Source organism: Arachis ipaensis, chromosome B08, assembly GCF_000816755.2.
Source record: "Arachis ipaensis cultivar K30076 chromosome B08, Araip1.1, whole genome shotgun sequence".
Lineage (NCBI taxonomy): Eukaryota > Viridiplantae > Streptophyta > Magnoliopsida > Fabales > Fabaceae > Arachis > Arachis ipaensis.
In genome coordinates this window covers 103,915,934-103,927,394 of record NC_029792.2, presented here as the reverse complement: position 1 = coordinate 103,927,394, position 11,461 = coordinate 103,915,934, and the positions used below count along the sequence as shown (strand labels likewise).

General features: G+C 37.1%; 3 long non-coding RNA genes across 3 annotated transcripts; all 3 read left to right on the top strand.

Annotated features, from left to right (window-relative positions):
* Positions 7,904-8,531, top strand: LOC110265676. Its single transcript, XR_002351869.1, has 3 exons — positions 7,904-8,104; positions 8,178-8,261; positions 8,358-8,531. It is a non-coding gene; the product is annotated as an uncharacterized LOC110265676 (long non-coding RNA).
* On the top strand, positions 8,682-9,941 carry LOC110265677. Its single transcript, XR_002351870.1, has 3 exons — positions 8,682-8,742; positions 8,888-9,699; positions 9,830-9,941. It is a non-coding gene; the product is annotated as an uncharacterized LOC110265677 (long non-coding RNA).
* Positions 10,660-11,074, top strand: LOC110265675. The gene is made up of 2 exons (XR_002351868.1): positions 10,660-10,800; positions 10,881-11,074. It is a non-coding gene; the product is annotated as an uncharacterized LOC110265675 (long non-coding RNA).

Sequence of the window (11,461 nt, the reverse complement as noted above, 5' to 3'; positions counted from 1 at the left end):
GGAGGGTTGTAATGGGGTTAGGGTTAGGGTAGGATTAATATGGTTAAGTGGACTTGTAGATTGGATCTTTGATTAGCTCAAATATCCCATCTAATCCTATATCAACCTATTTACACACAAAAAAAACACCTAACTTCCCATTCATTTCTTTTCTCACATTCACTCATGCATTCTTTTCAATTCATGTTACATATGCATTATTATCTTATTTTTCTACATTGGGGCATTTTGTCCCATTTTTATTGCTTTCTCTTTTTCTCTTTTTCTTTTTCTTTTTTTTTCAAACTAAAATGTATATATAAAAATGTCAATGCATATGGTTTAAGCATTTGATGCATGAGTATATACCCAATTCCCAAGATTTTCAACAAAAGTACAAACATCCACTTTTACCTCAACCAAAGTTTCCAAAATTACCCACACTTAGATGATACACACACTCACTAACCTAAGCTAATCAACGATCCAAATGAAGGACATTTATTATTTTCCGCTTTAAGGCTAGTGGTGCACGAAATTGTGATCATCAACAATGGCGCCAAAGACTTGGAGCTCTCAAACATGAATCACACTTTGTCACAATTCCGCACAACTAACCAGCAAGTGCACTGGATTGTCCAAGTATCTGTCACACGCCCCACAATCGCGAGTTTGAAGCTCGTCACAATCATCCCTTCCCAGATCCTACTCGGAATACCACAGACAAGGTTTATACTTTCCGGATCTCAGGAATAGCCGCCAATAATTCTAGCCTATACCACGAAGGTTCCAATCTTAGATTAGAAACCCAAGAGATACACATTCAAGTTTGTTCATGTAGAACGGAAGTGGTTGTCAATCACGCGTTCATAAGTGAGAATAGTGATGAGCGTCACATAATCATCACATTCATCATGTTCTTGGGTGAGAATGAATATCTTGGAGAAGAAATAGACTTGAGTTGGATAGAAAAATAGTACTAATTGCATTAATTCATGAAGAACAGCAGAGCTCCACACCTTAATCTATGGTGTGTAGAAACTCCACCGTTGAAAATACATAAGAACAAGGTCTAGGCATGGCCGAATGGCCAGCCTCCAAACGTGTCTAAGATAGCATAAGACTTATCAAAGATCGATCGTATGAAAATACAATGGCAAAAGGTCCTATTTATAGAAAACTGCTAGCCTAGGGTTTACAGAAATAAGTAATTAATGTAGAAATCTTCTTCCGGGCCCACCTGGTGTGTGCTTGGGCTGAGCATTGAAGCATTTTCGTGTAGAGACTTTTCTTGGGGTTAAACGCCAGCTTTTGTGCCAGTTTGAGCGTTTAACTCCAGCTTTTGTGCCAGTTTTGGAGTTAAACGCCATAATTTCTATGCTGACTTTGAACGCCGGTTTGGGCCATCAAATCTCGGGCAAAGTATAAATTATTATATATTGCTGGAAAGCCCAGGATGTCTACTTTCCAACGCAATTGAGAGTGCGCCAGTTGGGCTTCTGTAGCTCCAAAAAATTCACTTTGAGTGCAGGGAGGTCAGAATCCAACAGCATCTGTAGTCCTTTTTCAGCCTCTGAATAAGATTTTTGCTCAGGTCCCTCAATTTCAGCCAGAAAATACCTGAAATTACAGAAAAATACACAAACTCATAGTAAAGTCCAGAAGAGTAATTTTTATTTAAAAACTAATAAAAATATAATAAAAACTAATTAAAATATACTAAAAACATACTAAAAATAATGCCAAAAAGCGTATAAATTATCCGCTCATCAGCTAGTAATTGTGCTAAAATTAAGAACAAAAGGGGATTGAAATAGGCTCAAAGTTGGTTAACTAAGGAAGATAAAAGGGTAGGCTATTTGGGACAAGTGAGCTTAATGAAAATATGGCCTCAATCATGTAAATGCATATATACATCAAAAAATGGACATAAAGAATCAAACAAATCAAAGATTACAATCATAAAAAGAGAATAACACACACAAGAATGAAAATAGTGGTTATATGATGTAACCACACAATGAGGCTCAAAACTTACATGCTTATATGTTCTTAGCTCAAAAACATGTTCCACAATATATTTCAAGCAAGTTTCAATCAAACAAATATCAACTCAAATCAATTAGGATGTCAATGCCCTATCAAGAATGTTTTTCTTAGAAAATTTCATTAAATTAACTAAGCTTATTATATATATGCAAAGAGATTCAATAAACTAAGAAAAAATGCAATTAAAGCTCTAAAATATATACAACTAAGAAAGATAAAAGGTGAAAGTGTTTGGGATTAGAGTATGTCACCCAAGATTGTCGATCGATGACGACCTCCCCACACTTAAGGGTTTGCACGGTCCTCCGTGCACTCAAAGACAAGCAAAAGGGGGGGGTATGGTTACTTCGGATTGCCACCTTCAGCTGGTGGATCAATTGGCTATTGCGTGCTCTTTCTCCCGCTTCCTTGTTGCTTATAGTGACTCATCCCATGGAAAATAGAAAACAGGATGGAAATACAAGTAAATGCAAGGATTGTTGGAATGAGGTGATATGCACTAAAATGAGTGAGTGAATAAGTTTGTGATATGAAGGAAACAAGTGTGTGTATTCTAAGTTACGCAGTTTAGAACACACGCACTAGCATGGAAAACCAGGTCACAATTACACCAAAGAAGCATACACTTTACTCATTCTAGTGTGCTTGAAATATTTTAAAAGAGACTTGTAGGTTAAGATAAGCAAACAAGTAATAAAGAAGCATAAAAGTATTCGAGCTAGAATCAAGGAATTGTGAGTTGGATAATGAAGCAACACCTAATTGACATGAAGTGGAAAACATGACAAGCATAGTCCACAAAGCTTAAAAAGCTCAAAAAATGACATTAGGGAAGCTTATGATCCAATTTCACAATTCTTAATGTTAATACACCAAATAGATGACTTAAATAAAAGTTAATCATAACAAACATCATTTAAAAAAAATGCATCAACTAAGAACAACTTGCCTAATGATAGATAATGAAATCAAATCATATGGTGGCCAAAACATACAATTTAGAAATCCAAAAGCATTCTCAAAGGCAATGTTATGAATACTTGGTATGCACAAAATTATACATGAAGAACTCAATACCAAGCAACAAAGTATGACCTCAAGGAGGATATCCAACAATAAATAGCAATAACAATATCAATGATTCAACAGCAATATCTCAACAAAATCAATAAATCAACTCAATCATCCAACACTTTGCACCAAAATAGAAAATTAAACTAACTAATGCAATAACTAAATAACTAACTAACTAAAAGAGAGCATGGTTGGTGGTGAATGGTTGTTGGAGAAAAGAAAGAATAGAGGAGAAAAGAAAATAAGAGAAGAAATAGAGAGAAGAGGAGAAAAGAAAGTATGTGAAACAGGGGAGGTGGTCACGCGTACGCGTCGGGGACGCGTGCGCGTGGTGCTCGCGAAAATGGGAATCGACACGTACGCGTGGCGGATATGTATGTGTGAATGAGAGAAAATGGAAGGTGTCGCGTACGCGTGATGTGCAAAAAACGTAGAAATTGTACGTTTGCACTATGTGTGCGAATGCCACGGGCAGGGGCCTTATATAGAGGTGTGCCCCCACTCACAGAAAGGCAAATTTTTTTTCGGAGAAAATGAAACGTCAAAATTGCCAGCTATCCCAATGTGTATGCGTACGCACACAGGACCGTGCGCACGCACAAGGGGCAAAAGGAGGGGGTTGCGGACGCACAAGGCATGCGAACGCTCCCAGCAGAAGGGGCATAAGCTGGTGAGCGCACGCACAGGAAGGTGCGTGCGCACAAAACGCAAAAATTGGGGTTGTGTGTGTTATGCACACAGGTCCGTGCATACGCACAGAGCGCAAAATGCAAAGGGGTGCCCACGCACAAGGCGTGCGAGCGCTCTGAATAGGGGCTGTGTTAATGACTGTGCGTACGCATAGAATGCAGATTTTGGGGAGGTGTGCATACGCACAGGTTTGTGCATACTCACATGCTCTGTTTTTTCCAAAATATTTTTAGTGCCTTAAGGCACCAAACTTGACATCCAAAATAGATTTTCAACCCCAAAACATATTATTCCTCAAAAACACATGATCTAAACTAAAATCTAATCAAATTAAGCTTAAAATTAAACTAAACCTAAGCTATCTACAAGAAACAAAATGCAATGAATCAAAACTATGTACAAAGAGAGGGTAAGGAAGGTGTTACCATGGTGGGGTGTCTCCCACCTAGGACTTTCAGTTATTGTCTTTAAGTTAGACAATTGGATGAGGCTTGGCTATGGTGGCTTGTGCTTGAATTCTTCCTTGAATCCCCACCAATGTTTGTTTCGCCAATAGCCTCCAGGATTCTAAATCTTGTGCACCCGATCTTCTTGTTGATCCACATGATTCCACACGGGTGACAAGCAACTAGAACTCTCACTCAAAGATCCAAATAATCCATCCGATTTGGAATTACCACAACCATTAAAGCACAATTTTAAAGATTCAACCTCTATGAACCTAGGATCATGTTTTCTACTACTACCTAATTTTCCTTTATTTTCCAATCCACATATATTCCTAAGTTGACTATCATTTTCAATCAAACCATATTCAAGTGGAATAATGAAGCTCAAGGTTAAGGATGTTTCCCACTTAAATGGAGGAGGTGATAGTGCTTCTTGTATGATCTCCACCTTTTCAAGTCTTTCAACCACTTCTTCTAGTTCCTTGATCTCCACCTCCTCCTCTTGCAACTTATGCTCCAAGTCCTCTTCTTTTCCTTGTGATTCCAAGCTCTCCTCCACTCCACATGCTTTCATTTGAGTTGGTTCTTCACTTTCATTCGTGGAGGTGCTTGAATTGTCAGAAGAGTGTATTGAGTCCAAGTTAGATAGGGCTCCGACTAAGGTAGCCATGATGTTGTCTTGCCTCCTTTGTTATTCTTCTTGTTCTTGAAGGAAGAATTGGAAAGCTTCCTCCATTGAAGGTTGTGGGGAAAAAGAAAGTTCATCATGTCGGAGAGGGGTCTCATATATTGAAGGTGGTGGGTATTGATAAGAGTATTGAGGTGGTGTGGAGTATTGGTGTTGGACTTGTGGTGGTTCTAAATGTGGTTCAAAACGTTTTTCATGAGGCACATAAGGTTGATGGTATGGTGAGTAAAGGGTAGGCTCATGTGGAGGTGTTTGGTAATAGTGTGATGTGGCTTGTGAGTAAGATTGAAGGATTTGGCTCGTTGTAGTATGGGGGATAATGGCATGCATCAAGAGGTGGATAATATCTATAAGGACATGGATGAGGTTCTTTCCAAGAGGGTTGCCTAGAAGCATATAGCTCCTCACTCAATTGATCCAACAATTCATGATGCATTCCATCATTTAGGTTCTCATTTCCTACAACATTATAACAACCAAACTCCAACCCAAAAGGGTGAGAATTCATAGAAAAGAGGAAACAAAAACAAAAGCTACTAAGAGAAACTAAAACAAACTCCTAACAACTAACAAAATCAAGCAAACAACCAAAAATAAGCAAAATATTTACATATCAACATATTTACAATAGCCAACAATAAGCACACATTGCAACTCCTCGGCAACGGCACCAAAAATTTGATGATGCGCCTAGAGCATAGGTTTGAAATTTTCACACTAAAAATAGAGGTTCTTCCATTGCAAGTATAGTCCAAACTCAACAATTGGCCAACAATCAAATTTTAATCTAAAGATGTCACAATCAATACAAAATAACCAGGAGTTTTAAGTCCCGGGTCATTTTCCCTAGGAGTTGCAATGAAATGTTCTATTATTGGCTATGGGGATTTTGGGGTTTTGATTATAAGTGGCATGAATTTAAAATGGCAAGTAATTAAATGGAAAGCAAGTAAAAGCAATGAAAATAGAAATTAAATGGCAAAAGAGCTCTTGGCAAGAATTAGAGAATTAAGGATCCCTATCATAGTTGTGGACCACAAACATGGTAATTGTGTGGAATTAATCCCAATTAGTCAATCCTAACATCAAAAATTAGTCAAAAGGGCATAATTGATCCCAATCCACAAGGCCTAGCCAACTCTATTAATGGAAGGCTTAGAGTTAGTGGAAACCAAATCAATTAACAATCCTCACACAATGTGGAGTCGACATCCACCACTAAAGTTCACCCAATCACCCAATTTCTCAACCAAGAGTGTGAAAAATTAAGCAAAAATCCAACCAAGCATTTTATCAAACACTTGGAAGGCATAAAAAGAAAGCATGGTAAAATAACAAGAGATAATAAATTCTACAACTACCAAACAACAAAAGTAAGAATACCAACTCAATTCAAAAATAAAAGAGCATGAAACATAAATTGCACTAAATGGGAATCAAAATAACAAGAGTGTTCATCAACATACAAAGTAACCAAAATGAGAAATTAACAAGATAAACTAAGAAAATTAAGACAATAGAACAAAGAAAAGTAGAAGAAGCTAGATGAAAATAAGAATTAAAAAGAGAAATTACAAAGAAATTAAGCTAATAAACCTTAATTTCTAGAGAGAAGGGGGAGCTTCTCTCTCTAGAAAATGTCCTACATGATGCTAAACTAACCCTAATTGCTCCCCCCTTCATTCCTCTTCACTTTGGCTTGAAATAGCTTCAGAAATGAGTTGGACTGGGTTTTGGAGGCCCAGAATTCGCCCCAGCGATTTGCAATTAATGAGCTCACGTGACACGGGTCACGCGTACACGTGGGTCACGCGTACGCGACACCTGGCGAAATTCATCCTCATGCATATGCGTGAATTACGCGTACGCGTCGCCAAGCTCGCACTTTTGCGTGCGCACGCACGGATGCAGAATCTTACAAACTCCATTTCCTTCATGGTTTCTTCTCTTTTGCATGCTCTTTTTCTCACTTCTTAAACCCATACTTGCCTTGGAAATCTGAAATCACTTAACAAATACATCAAGGCACCAAATGAGATTAAAGTGAATAAAATTGACTAAATTAAGCACAAAAGAGCATGTTTTCACTTTCAAGTAGAATTTAGGAAGAAATCTCAAAAGCATGCTATTTAGATGAATAAATGTGGGTTTATATGATGAAATCCATTCAAATCAATCCAAAATATATCGTCACATGTGGATTCATCACACAGCTGCTTCTTCTCTCCGTTGCACGAGCTGCTTCCGCCGCTGCTGCTGCCACCGCCGCTTGCATCGCACAATCTCTCTCTGTCATCCCTTGCGTCACACGAGCTCCCTCCGCCACCGCTCTCATCGCGTCTACTACCATCGTCGCAGAGCTCTCTCCCCCGCCGCTCTCATCGCATCTGCTCCCTTTGTCACCTCTTCCATCTAATCTCAACAACTCGCTCTCTCAGTTCTTCTCGTAATTATCTCGAATTTCAGGTATATATATCCTGATTTTGTAATTCTGTTCTTCGTGATAAACCTTAAATCTCAATTTTTCTGCGCCAGTTTTAGCTAGCTTTATCATACTCTGCTTTTGTGCTTCGTGAATCTATGGGTTTACTCTGATTTTGATGAATTTGTTTCTGCAATCGGAAGCTTTTTTTAACCTAAATACAATATTTTGTGTGATTCATGTGATTCATGTGATACTAGTGTGTAACTTTATGATATAATTGTTGATTGACAGGGTTGTTGAGTAAGTCAAATCTGCAGCACAACATCTGATTAACTGCAGGGTTTATCATACTCTGCTTTTGTACTTTATTTGAATCTGCAGGTTTACTCTGATTTTGATGAATTTTTTTCTGCAATCGAAGCTTTTTGTTTGAATCATTTGCTTGGATGAACATTGAATCTATTTTGTTCAGCTCTGTTCAAGTAATTTGTAATTCAATTTGACCTATTTGTTTGATAATTATTTACAACTTTCATTGTACGAAGAAAGATAGGCACAACTTTTTGAAGGGGTCTGTTTATTCTAAATGCAGAAATTCAATCTTAGCGTTGAACAAATAAAGGATATATTTTATCGCTCTCAAGAATTGTTGATAAGCTTTTTGAAGAATAAAAAAAGCATGAAGACTTTGCATCAGAGGCTGAGCAAACACAACTGAATTGTATTGCTGACTTTAAGAAGTCTTTCGAGGTTGTGATGTAAAATATTAATATTAATGCACTATTTCTATGGTGGCTTATGGTGGTTGACCTATTCTTTACAGGAGCAATCAAGATCAAATTCAGAGATGCTTATTGCGGATATGACCAGCTTAGTTTCTGATCACATTCGTCGTCAAATGGATCTGGTCCGATTTGAGTATTACTTAGTCAATGTTTCTTAGTAAATATTTCTTATTTGGGTTAGAAGTTTAGTTTCTTATGGACGATGGTGAATTATTCAGGTGGATGAAAAGCTTGTTGATCTTAGACAGAGCAGCATTAAGAATAAGACTTTCTTGGATGAACATGTGTCATCAGTAGGAGAAATTATGTCCCATGCAAAAAGGAAATGGCAATCTTTTTGTGTGCAAGCAGAGAAAGAGACCAAGGATACTGCTGATTATTCTGCAGCAAAGCATTGCTGTGTGGAATTACTCATGCAGCAAAGGTCAGTGGCTTGTCCATGGTTTCTTGATCAAGTCCTCCTTTAGCAAAATTCTTAGTGTCTTATTTTTATATCTATAGTGTAAGTACCGCTGGATCACCTTTAGAGAATATGAAGATGACTCGTGAGGCTGTAAATGAGAAATAGTCCAAGCATATTTCTGCAGCAGTGTCACTAATCAGGTATCTAGTGAATTGATTGTGAGAAACTGAGAATAATTGTCAATAATGCCCATGCTTATTGAAAATGTTCTTCATTGAGTCGTAATCCGCTCTTAAACTAATACTCTTGTGATCAACTGATGCAATATCAATCACTTGTGTATAGTAATGCTTCTAATAGCAACGAGCAACATGACATGGAGATCAATTCTACTCGTGTTGCAGTAGAGGAAGATGTGGCAAAGAACAACAAGGATCTCTTTGAGCAGTTTGATGGTAAGTGTATGGTTTCATTGCATAGCAAAATTGGTTGCAAAAAAGTAGCAAAATTGTTTTATTATTGGCATTCTGACGTGTGTGTCCATTAGCAATCTGGTTTTAAAACTCTACTCTTTACCATTTTATCATGTTTTACGCCTCCCACCATATTCAACCTGTTCCTGCCACAAAAGAAGAGGTATGATTTCATTTTAAGTGTTTCTGTTTCTTCTTAGCAGTTTGCTAATCTAACTCCTTGTGATAAATTTCGAGCTTCTACCATTTCTCTATCTTTCAATTTTTCGCTAATTTGAATTTCTTAAACTAGTTAATACTAGTTTGGAATCATCAATTTCAGCTTTCTGTGACCAATTTAATTCAGTTAATTCTAGTTTGGGTAATTATTTACTTCATCAGTTTATTGCCATTGCCATTATCAATATTTGATTTGTTTGTGTGAGAAATGAATGTGTGGACAGTTTTTTAATTTCATTTTGATATTATTGCATATTAGGGAAATCATTTGTAAGTGTATAGCAGTATTAAGAGAGTTCTTGGTCATGCACTGTGAAACTTTGCTTATTGCCGCTTAGGTAATTTTGGATCAAAGTGTTGGTTCCTTCAAAGGAATTTTCCAAGAAGCATTACCATGATCTCAGTGAAAGATCTTTCTTCAATGAGCTCTGTGACTTCCTAAGCTCTGGCTCTGTTATTGCAATGGTTACAGCTTACACCTTACAACTTATAACTGACTCTTCCTCTTTCTTACCTTCGGAATCAAACACAGAATACAAAACAATATGTTATTATTTTTAGACTAGTCTGATTTTCCCTTGAATTCATGAAACAGGTTTAGGAAGGAGAAGGAGTCATAACTTATGGCCGAAAACTAATTGGAGCCACTGATCCGCAGAAATCTGCACCTGGAACTATTAGAGGTGATCTGGCTGTTAATGTTGGAAGGTATTATTTTTGACAAACACTCTAACTTCAAATGTGACTCGATCTGCCATTTCTGATAAACTCTTGAATATACAAACAACACATTGTGAAATTATTGGTTTTCTTTGGATAAGTTGGCAAATTGTGTTGAAATTAGGCTCTCTACATTGGTTATTCTGGTGATATTGTCCCAGGTATGTTAGTTTCTTAAGAGATGTCCTATTCTACTATTTTAATTGTATCAACATGTCCTATTTTAATGCTGCCACTTTCCTACACCTATAATATATGCCAGAGTTGTGTTCATGTTGCAGTCAGTTTCCTTGTTCTGAACCTCTACTCAAACTAATAGCCTCAGTTCCCTTTCTTTGGGAAGAAAAACCTAGAACACCACTACCTAATTTCTCACTTTTTTCTTCTTCACTGGATAACATTGTTTCTAATGATGATAGTAGTGAAGCTATTATTGGCATGAAGCTTGAAACATTTAGGTTTGACATTGATGAATCAATGGAGAAAAAGTCATTGGTTGAACCTGAAGTTGAAACCACATTGTGGGCAACTTGCTCAGAGACAGAGAGTTACACAAGCATCTATGAAACAGAAAGGTCAAGTCCAACTGGTGCCACTTTCTCAGAATGCCTATTTCCATTGTATCCACCAAAATCAGGCTTTCTTGAAAGGGATGAGAACTTACTATTTTTAACTCAACTAGTAGAAATAAAGGCAGAAAAAGATGTTGATGATGGAGAGTGTACTAATGGTAGTGAGATGATGATGAGGAAGGTGCCAACACTTGGAGAACTAATCATGATGAGTAGAAGAAGAAGCTGCAGAAGGAAAGCACTTCACATGAACTGGGATCATAATCCACCTAAGGTATTAGTATAGTACAAACCTTTCTTTCTATCAGTTTTGCTTTCTAAACTAATGCTTTGATGATAATGATATTTGTGCAGGAAATGAGAAGAAAGGAAGATTTTGGATGCTTCAACTTTGTACGTGGCAACATAGTTGAGGGACTATTTAAGATAAGCTACTTGCCGAGAATGAAACTAGTCAAGGCAAGCTAGGGGACGATGATAATAGAGCCAAAGCTCACAATATAATTTCTATTTTAATACTTAAATACACGTTTTGGGTTTCAGTTTGTCGAGTGTGGAGTGTAGAACAATTAACTTGTACTAATGAAAACAAGTTATAACTGTACCATATTTATTTTGTATGAAAACAAGTTTATTTACAATGGAAAAATCTAAAAAAAAATTCTATTTTACCTTACCGGCAAATTTACAGACCGATTTTCCGTCTGTATTCAGAGTTTGGGATAATTTTCCAAGGTTTCAATTACAGACGGAAAATCTGTCGAAAAATCTATTGCCAATTACCGACGGAAAATCCATCGGAAAGTTCGACGTTTCAGGAAAATGGAGCGGAGAATTTACCAAGAGAAAATCTGTCGGTAATTGGTAAAAATCTGTCGGTAATTTTTTGACGGAAAAAATCTGTCGATAAATAATTTTCGACGAGACTTTTACAG